Below are 9,800 nucleotides of genomic sequence, written 5' to 3' on the forward strand. Positions count from 1 at the left end.
CACACGTATGTGCGCAAACACACACACACACACACACACACACACACACACACACACACACAAAAGACACTCTACTCAGAAGTGAAACCAAGAAACAGCATATAAAAAGGTACAGCGAAGGGCGACGAAAATGATAGTGGGGATGGGACGACTTTCCTATGAAGAGAGGCTGAGAAGGCTAGGGCTTTTCAGCTTGGAGAAGAGACGGCTGAGGGGAGATATGATAGAAGTGTATAAAATAATGAGTGGAATGGATCGGGTGGATGTGAAGCGGCTGTTCACGCTATCCAAAAATACTAGGACTAGAGGGCATGAGTTGAAGCTACAGTGTGGTAAATTTAAAACTAATCGGAGAAAATTTTTCTTCACCCAACGTGTAATTAGACTCTGGAATTCATTGCCGGAGAACGTGGTACGGGCGGTTAGCTTGACGGAGTTTAAAAAGGGGTTAGATAGATTCCTAAAGGACAAGTCCATAGACCGCTATTAAATGGACTGGAAAAATTCCTCATTTTTAGGTATAACTTGTCTGGAATGTTTTTACGTTTGGGGAGCGTGCCAGGTGCCCTTGACCTGGATTGGCCACTGTCGGTGACAGGATGCTGGGCTAGATGGACCTTTGGTCTTTCCCAGTATGGCACTACTTATGTACTTATGTACTTATAAAGTTACAGCATTTATATTTTCCATGGTTCAACCACATAAGCTTTTTTAATTCATTTTTTAAGGGCTGAATATTGACTGGCTGCTGTTTTCTAGTTGTACAAATCTGTTCATTGTTTCTTGGCTGGCAGTGTAAACCAACGGGTGCAGTTCTCATATATCCATTGATCACTGTGTAAACTAAAGTTCGTTCCTTAACCTGTCTGTGATCTGACTGAAGAGCTGATGCAGAAAACCACATGGTAGAGTTGGCTCAGGGCGAAGCTTCTACTGTGAAATTAATGAAAAAAGATTCTGCAGCTATGCAGTAAGCAATAAGCATGCAAGTTACTCCTACTTTAAAAATGTGGCAGTAATCCACAGCTCACTGCAAAATGTCCCCCTTCCTGTCAAGTGAGTGAGCGGCATTTGGCTCACGCACTGACAGAAAGGAGGGCATTTAAAAAACCCAAATAAGCCTCTACCTTTCTGCACTGGTCCCTAGTACCCAGTAGTCTAGTAGCCCAGCTTCCCCTGCCCCCAAATTTAAAAAGTCCCTGGTGTCTAGCAACACTCCCATCCCTGAACCCTCCCCCATGCCCCCAGACCTCTCCCCAGGGTGTACCATAAAAGAGGCAGAAGCGATACCTACGCACTGCTGCCTTCAATACTGCCACATTGGGAAATGGCAGCACCTGAGCCTCAATCTAGGATGTGCTGAGCGGGGTCAGTCTGCCAAATAAGGGACTTTTCCCCTTATTTAGTATTCTCGGTCCAGACTACCAAATAAAATTCCCTTGTTTGGCAGACTGACCTCTCTCAGTGCATCCCAGGGTGCACCACATGGAGTCAGGCATCTCTCATCTTGCAAGATGGCGGTGCTGAAGGCAGCAGTGAATGGATATCATGCTCCTGCTTCATTTAAGGTACATTCTAGGGGGGTGTCTGGGATCCTGGGGGAGGGGTTGGAGAGATGAGGGTGCTACTAGGCACCAGGGATTTATTATTATTTTTTTTTAAGTAGGGCATGGGAGAAAAGGAGAGAGGGTGACATTAGTATACCAGTGATTCTTATAGTAATATTTGGGGTGGGTGAGGGATTTGGATCTGGTCTGGTGGAGGAAGGAAGGTCCACTGGACTACCATGGATTTTTACTGTAATGTTTGGGGTGGGGGGGCTGGGTGGGGGAGGGAGGAGGACTGTTAGACCACCAGAGATTTTCTTGTGTATGCCAGGGCAGGGTTGTCAGGTTGTGTGGATTGAGGGCATATAAATTATTTTCTACCATGGGATTTGGCGCACGCCAAACTCAGAATTACAGCTGGGCGCCTGAATTACCCTGACAGTAGTGCCAATTGGGCATGCGCTACCCGCCGTTGTAAAAGGGCCCGTAGGTGCCAATTCTATAACTGAAATTACATGTGTGCTCTTAACTTTAGGAGTAAGCACGTATGCCATTGTCCAAGGCTGGTGTAATTGTTAGCGCATAATGTTGGCAGTCATGCATGTAAGTGATAGTATTCTACAGCTTCCGTGTGTAACTTGAAGATACACCGCTAATCTGTCCATGTACACGCCCCCTTTGGAGCTGTAAATGCTATGGGCCTTATTCTATAAAGATTATGCTCCTAAAATTTACACTCCTAAATTTATGCTTCTAAATTACAACTTTAATCTATTCTCGAGCATAGATTTAGGCGCATTAAGAGGTCCTTTTACAAAGGCGCACTGAAAAATGTATTGCGGTAGTGAAGGCATGGGTTTTGGGCATGCGTCAATCCATTTTTTAGCGTGCCTGTAAAAAAGGCCTTTTTTAAATTTTTGCCGAAAATGAAAATTGCTGAGCGTCCATTTTGGGTCTGAGACCTTACCACCAGCCATTGACCTAGCGGTAAATACATCCTGTAACCAGTCAGTAATGACCTATGCACGCCAAATGCCACTTGGCGCGCGTCCATTAAGTGCACCTGAAAATAAAAAATATTTTTCAGACTTGCGTATCGGATGCGCGCCAAAAATGAAATTACAACAAGAGCCATGCGGTAGTCGGGCATTAACTCCATTTTGGCACATGTTGGGCATGCATAGACAAGCAGCTTAGTAAAAGGACCCGTAAATTAGGAGCGTAAATTTTAGGAGCATAAATTTAAGAAGCATACATTTTAGGATTGTAATTTTAGAAGCATAAATTTTAGGAGCGTAAATTTAGGAGCATAAATTTTAGCGTAAATTTAAGAGTACAAATTTTAGGACCATAAATTTAGAAGCATAATCTTTATAGAATAAGGTCCTATGTTTACAGAATAGTGTGTAAGGGCTTCTTTTACAAAGCCACGCTACATATTCTCAGTTTGGCAAATGAAAGGAAGACCATTCAGTTCCTATGGGCTTCCTCTCATTTGCCATGCGGGAATCGCTAGCATGGCTTTGTAAAAGAAGCCCTAAGTGCAGCTGCATGCGTAACTACAAACTATTGCCAATTAGCACTAATTAACACACTTAAGGGCTATTATTGATGCTTAAGGCCAATTGGCGCCGAATTTAACAATTAAGTTAGGCATTCAAATGGCACTACTCTAACTTGTGTGACTAAGGGGCCCTTTTACTAAGCTGCGTAAGCATCTATGCGCGCCCAATGTGCGCCAAAATGGATTTATCACCTCACTACCACGTGGCTCTTGCGGTAATTTTATTTTTGGCGCGCATCCGATACGTGCATCTGAAAAATATTTTTTATTTTCGGGCACGCACTACAGATGTGCGCACGCGTAGATCATTACCGCCCTGATTCTTTACCACTAGGTCAAAGGCTGGCGGTAAGTTTTCAGACCCAAAATGGATGTGCAGCAGTTTTGATTTTGCCACATGTCCATTTTTGGCAAAAAAAAAGGCCTTTTTTAAAGGCATGCTAAAAAATGCATCACCTCACGCCCAAAACCTGCGCCTACACTACCGCAAGCCATTTTTCAGCGCACCTTAGTAAAAGGACCTCTAAATTTGCACACTAGTCAGAAATGTGGACTCAGAACTTTAGAGAATCCCATAGCTGTATGCACATAGGGTAGTGGTTCCCAAACTGTGCGCCATGCAGTGGCGTAGGAAGGGGGGGCGGTGGGGCGGTCCGCCCCGGGTGCACGCCGCTGGGGGGGGGTGTCGGCTCCGCTGGTTCCCTGCTCTCTCTGCTCCAGAACAGGTTACTCCGGATCCCTGGGGCACTCCACTCTTCACCCTCCTCCATTGACAGAGATGACTACCCTCTGTTTTCTATCTATTAAACAGTTCCCAATCCACAACAGAACATGGCCTCCTATCCTATGGCTTTTTCATTTTCTAAGGAGTCTCTCGTGAGGGACTTTGTCAAAAGCTTTCTGAAAGTCTAGATATACTACATCAGCAGGCTTACCTTTATCCACATGTTGATTCATGCCTTCAAAGAAATGAAGGAAATTTGTGAGGCAAGATTTCCCTTGGCTGAATCTATGTTGATTCTCTCCCATTAAACCATGTTAATCTATGTGTTCGGTAATTTTATTTTTGATATTAGTTGCCACTGTTTTCCCCAGCATTGCTGTCAGGCTTACTGGTCTATAATTTCCTGGCTCTCCCATGAAACCCTTTTTAAAAATCAGCGTAACATTAACCACCCTCCAATCTTCAGATACTACAGACAATTTTAATGACAAGCTATAGATCACTAATAGCAGATCAGCAATTTCATGTTTGAGTTCTTTCAGTACCCTGGGGTGAATATCATCCAGTCCAGGTGATTTACTAGTCTTTAACTTGTCAATTTGGATCCATACATCTTCCAGGTTCACTGAGATTTGTTCCAGTTCCTTCATATTCTCATCTTTGAAAATAATTTTTGCCACAGGATGATTTCCACACCACTAATATTACCTATACACCTCAATCCTCCCCCACATCTCTTCCTCTTGTCCTACTCTATACATCCACACCATAATTCTACTATCCTACAACTATGTTATATCTACGATACTCTGTAACCCATACTATGTAAGCTGCACTGCACCTGCTATCAAGCGGGAAAGAGCGGGGTATAAATGCAACAAATAAATAAATACATACATACATTTCTTACATCCTCTTTAGTAAAGGCTTCTGCCAGCTCAGGTCACAGGGGGTCACAGGGGAAAGGACAGAAAGAGCAGGGGGCAGGGCAAAATGTTGTGCTCCCTCACTTTGGGCTCAGGTCCTCCCAAAATTCAAGGTCTGGCTATGTGACTGGATGCAGCAGCAGCAAAAGTGTTTGGAATTGACGGATAACTAGATGAACTTGAACATGTTACAGATGAGTTTACTGAAAACGGAGATATTATGGTTTCACAAAGTGTCCATGGAGTTAGAGCATCCATCCAGTTATTTTGCAGCAAGGGATACGACAGTTCAGGATTCCCTTATCTCTTGTTTGTCCTGTTTGTCCTAATTAGATTGTAAGCTCTGTCGAGCAGGGACTGTCTCTTCATGTTCAAATGTACAGCGCTGCATACGTCTAGTAGCGCTCTAGAAATGATAAGTAGTAGTAGTAGTAGTAGGATAGGGTGGCTATTTTAAAAAATTACCACATGAGCGCTTACCACTACCTATTTTGTAGGTGGCAAGGGCCTCACATGTTAATCGTGCACTAACCAGTTAGCATGCGGTAATGTAGATATGCCAACTGGTTAGTGCAGGAATGCCCACTCCCCACCTGTGATATGCCACCTTAAAAAGAAAAAAATTAAAATATTTAGCTCGAGGTTAGTGCGTGCTCATGACAAAACTAGAGCGGAACATTTTAGCATGTCCCACGTTAAGCAATTTTTTGCTGTGTAGGTACTCATTAGCACCCAACGCAGCTTAGTATAAGGGCCCCAAACATAGTGGCTTTAGCTACATCAGAGCCCATGATTACAGAGTACCAGAAGGATCTATGGTACACGGCCACTAGTTCAGGACTGTTGCTGGAATGACTGGAACAAAATGAAAGGTGGAAGGGGATATAAAATAGAAGGGAAAATCCCCCGATAGTTGGAAAGAAAGGGTCATGGCATCAGATTCTGAGCCCTGGTTCAGACCGAGCTGGAAGCCCAAAGAAGCAGGAAGAATCTGCAGTGTGAAAAAGGTGCCCATGCACACATCACTACTTAGAAACAAGAAGCAGCAAGAATTTTAAATACACCCTCTTTTTGATCATTTATAGCCCTGCAACTTTAGCTTCATTCGAAAAAAGAAGGTAAATCGACTGAAACAGAAAAATTCTACCTACAATTACTGTGCATGTCTTTATTTGCTAGATACTACACCTTTATTTCCTAATTATAAAACTCATTAAAAAATACCCTCACTCCACAATAAACAGCTCAGATTCACATTGAGAAAATCAACAACTTCAAGCAATTTCATTTTTGTTCTGACTTTTTTTTTTTTAATTGTTACTGGAATTTTTGATCTAGATTGAAGTCCAGAGTAGACAATAGAAGATGACTTACATTTGTCCCGGCAGCAGTTCGGCAGTGAATGTTCTACGTGCCTCAGGGGCTGTGGTTGATGGTGAGCAGCACTTCAGGACTTCCTTAATGCAACAAGTTGAAACAGAAAGCTTGAGCAGCTGCACTTTTGGCAACTGGGCCCCAACCCTAGTCTTATCAGGAAATAAGGAAGCAGCAAGTCACCAGACCTGTCCAAGGAGCACTGTTGGACACTTACACATTTTTTTGGTTTTGTTTTTATACAATGTTCACTGCTCCATGCCCAAACATTCCTCTGAATCATTTGTTTTTCAGCACAGAAAAATAAACCCTGAATTTGGTCTCTCCTTCTTGACCACTCTCTAGCATACCTGTTATCACTAGACCAGTGGAGGAGTGGCCTAGTGGTTAGAGTGGTGGACTTTAGTCCTGGGGAACTGGGTTCAATTCCCACTGCAGGCATAGGCAGCTCCTTGTGACTCTGGGCAAGTCACTTAACCCTCCATTGCCCCAGGTACAAATAAGTACCTGTATATAATATGTAAGCCACATTGAACCTGCTATGAGTGGGAAAGCGCAGGGTACAAATGTAATAAAATAAAATAAACCCAATCATCAGGACACACCTAGCTAGTCAGGTTTTCAATTAATATGCCTGAGATAGATTTGCACACAACGAAGGTAGGACATGCAAATTTGTCTCATGTATATTCATTGTGGATATCCTGATCACCTGATTAGCTGGGTATGTCCCGAGGACTGGGTAAAGAACCCCTGTACTCAACCCATGGGTGTAGTTTGGGGAGGGGGGGCAAGTAGACATTGCCCCCCCCCCATGAGCTGCTCCTACCAATAGGCATCTATCTTTTCCCACTCCCCACAGTTCTGCATACCTCCAATCCAGGGGCGTAGCCAGACACCTAAGTTTGGGTGGGCCTGGACCCAAGGTGGGTGGGTGGGCAGAACTCCGCCTTGTCCTACAAGTGAATTGGTTTCTCCCTCTCTCGCCTACATGCCATATGGTCTTTCAAACATCCCCTCTCTCCCGTATACCTTTTAAATAACAGATTTTCACCGGCAGCAAACAAGTTGTTGGGAGTTTTTGGCTGGTGGGGCTTGGGATCCCTGCCAGCCACATTATAGGTGTGCTACTACTTGATGGGCTTGAATCTAAAGTGGGTGGGCGTGGGCCCACCCCAGCCCACCCTTGGCTACGCCACTGCTCCAATCTTCTGGTAGGTCGCTGGCAGCGTCAGTGATGTAAGTACACCACCTTCAGACCTTCAACCAGCCCTGGAAACTTTCTCTCTGCTACAACTTCCTGTTACCACATAGATGGGACGCTACAGAGGGAAAGCTTCTGGGGCCAGCTGAAAGCAGCATGCTTACTTCACTGATGCTGTTGGTGACTCACCAGAGGTTGGAGTGCAGCACTGCACAGGACAGGAAGCGAGAGAGAGAGAGAGATACTGGATACTGGAGGGTGGAGAAAGCAAGAGATGCCACACCCACAGATTGGATGAGGAAGGGAAGGGAGAAAGAGTGGCCACATTGTGTGTGGGAGTTGGGGACGGTGAGAGATGCAAGACCACAGGTAACATAGTAACATGGTAGATGACGGCAGAAAAAGAACTGCATGGTCCATCCAGTCTGCCCAACTTGATAAACTCATATGTGTATACCTTACCTTGATTTGTACCTGCCTTTTTCAGGGCACAGACCGTACAAGTCTGCCCAGCAGTATTTCCCGCCTCCCAACCACCAGTCCCGCCTCCCATCACTGGCTCTGGCATGGACCGTATAAGTCTGCCCTCCACTATCCTCGCCTCCCAACCACCAACCTCTCTTCCCCCACCTGCTCCGCCACCCAATTTTGGCTAAGCTTCTGAGGATCCATTCCTACTGCACAGGATTCCTTTATGCATATCCCACGCATGTTTGAATTCCGTTACCGTTTTCATCTCCACCACCTCCCGCGGGAGGGCATTCCAAGCATCCACCACCCTCTCCGTGAAAAAATACTTCCTGACATCTTTTTTGAGTCTGCCCCCCTTCAATCTCATTTCATGTCCTCTCGTTCTACCGCCTTCCCATCTCCGGAAAAGATTTGTTTGCGGATTAATACCTTTCAAGTATTTGAACGTCTGTATCATATCACCCCTGTTCCTCCTTTCCTCCAGGGTATACATGTTCAGGTCAGCAAGTCTCTGCTCATACGTCTTGGAACGCAAATCCCATACCATTCTCGTTGCTTTTCTTTGCACCGTTTCCATTTTTTTAACATCCTTCGCAAGGTACGGCCTCCAAAACTAAACACAATACTCCAGGTGGGGCCTCATCAACGACTTGTACAGGGGCATCAACACTTCCTTTCTTCTGCTGATCACACCTCTCTCTATACAGCCTAGCAACCTTCTCGCTATGGCCACCGCCTTGTCACAATGTTTCGTCGCCTTCAGATCCTCGGATACTATCACCCCAAGATCCCTCTCCTCCTCAGTACCTATGAGACTCTCACCGCCTAACACATAAGTCTCTCGTGGGTTTCTACTCCCTAAATGCATCACTTTGCATTTCTTCGCATTGAATTTTAATTGCCAAACCTTAGACCATTCTTCTAGCTTCCTCAGATCCTTTTTCATGCTTTCCACTCCCTCCCGGGTGTCCACGCTGTTGCAAATCTTAGTATCATCCGCAAATAGGCAAACTTTACCTTCTAACCCTTCGGCAATGTCACTCACAAATATATTGAACAGAATCGGCCCCAGCACCGATCCCTGAGGCACTCCACTACTCACCTTTCCCTCCTCCGAGCGAACTCCATTTACCACCACCCTCTGTCGTCTGTCCGTCAACCAGTTCCTAATCCAGTTCACCACTTCGGGACCTATCTTCAGCCCATCTAGTTTATTTAAGAGCCTCCTGTGGGGAACCATGTCATAAGCTTTGCTAAAATCTAAGTAGATTACGTCTATAGCACGTCGATGATTCAATTCTCCAGTTACCCAATCAAAGAATTCAATGAGATTCGTTTGGTACGATTTCCCTCTGGTAAAACTATGTTGTCTCGGATCTTGCAACTTATTGGCTTCCAGGAAATTCACTATCCTTTCCTTCAGCATCGCTTCCATTACTTTTCCAATAACCGAAGTGAGGCTTACCAGCCTGTAGTTTCCAGCTTCTTCCCTAGCACCACTTTTGTGAAGAGGGACCACCTCCGCCGTTCTCCAATCCCTCGGAACCTCTCCCATCTCCAAGGATTTATCAAACAAATCTTTAAGAGGACCCGCCAGAACCTCTCTGAGCTCCCTCAATATTCTGGAGTGGATCCCATCCGGTCCCATGGCTTTGTCCTCCTTTAACTTTCCAAGTTGTTGATACACACTCTCTTCCGTGAACGGTGCTATATCCATTCCATTCTCAGGTGTACTTTTGCCAGTCCCTCGCGGTCCTGCTCCAGGATTTTCTTCAGTGAAAACAGAACAAAAGTATCTATTTAGCAAATTGGCTTTTTCTTCATCATTATCTACATAGCGGTTCGCTGTATCTTTTAGTCTCACAATTCCCTTTTTAGTCACTCTCCTTTCACTACTTTACCTGAAAAAATTTTTGTCACCCCTCCTTACATTTCTAGCCATTTGTTCTTCCGCTTGCGCCTTCGCCAGACGCACCTCTCTCTTGGCTTC

At 44.9% G+C, this 9,800-nt stretch overlaps 1 protein-coding gene across 1 annotated transcript in view; it reads right to left on the bottom strand.

Annotated features, from left to right (window-relative positions):
- The window catches only part of LOC115460222, a 58,035-nt gene extending 51,741 nt beyond the window's left edge, over positions 1-6,294 (bottom strand). The window contains exon 1 of the mRNA XM_030190035.1: positions 6,136-6,294. The gene's annotated coding sequence lies outside the window, so the exon portion shown is untranslated. The remainder of the gene's footprint in view (positions 1-6,135) is intronic.
- Between the last annotated feature and the right edge of the window lie 3,506 nt (positions 6,295-9,800).

The sequence above is a fragment of the Microcaecilia unicolor genome, chromosome 1 (genome assembly GCF_901765095.1).
Source record: "Microcaecilia unicolor chromosome 1, aMicUni1.1, whole genome shotgun sequence".
NCBI lineage: Eukaryota > Metazoa > Chordata > Amphibia > Gymnophiona > Siphonopidae > Microcaecilia > Microcaecilia unicolor.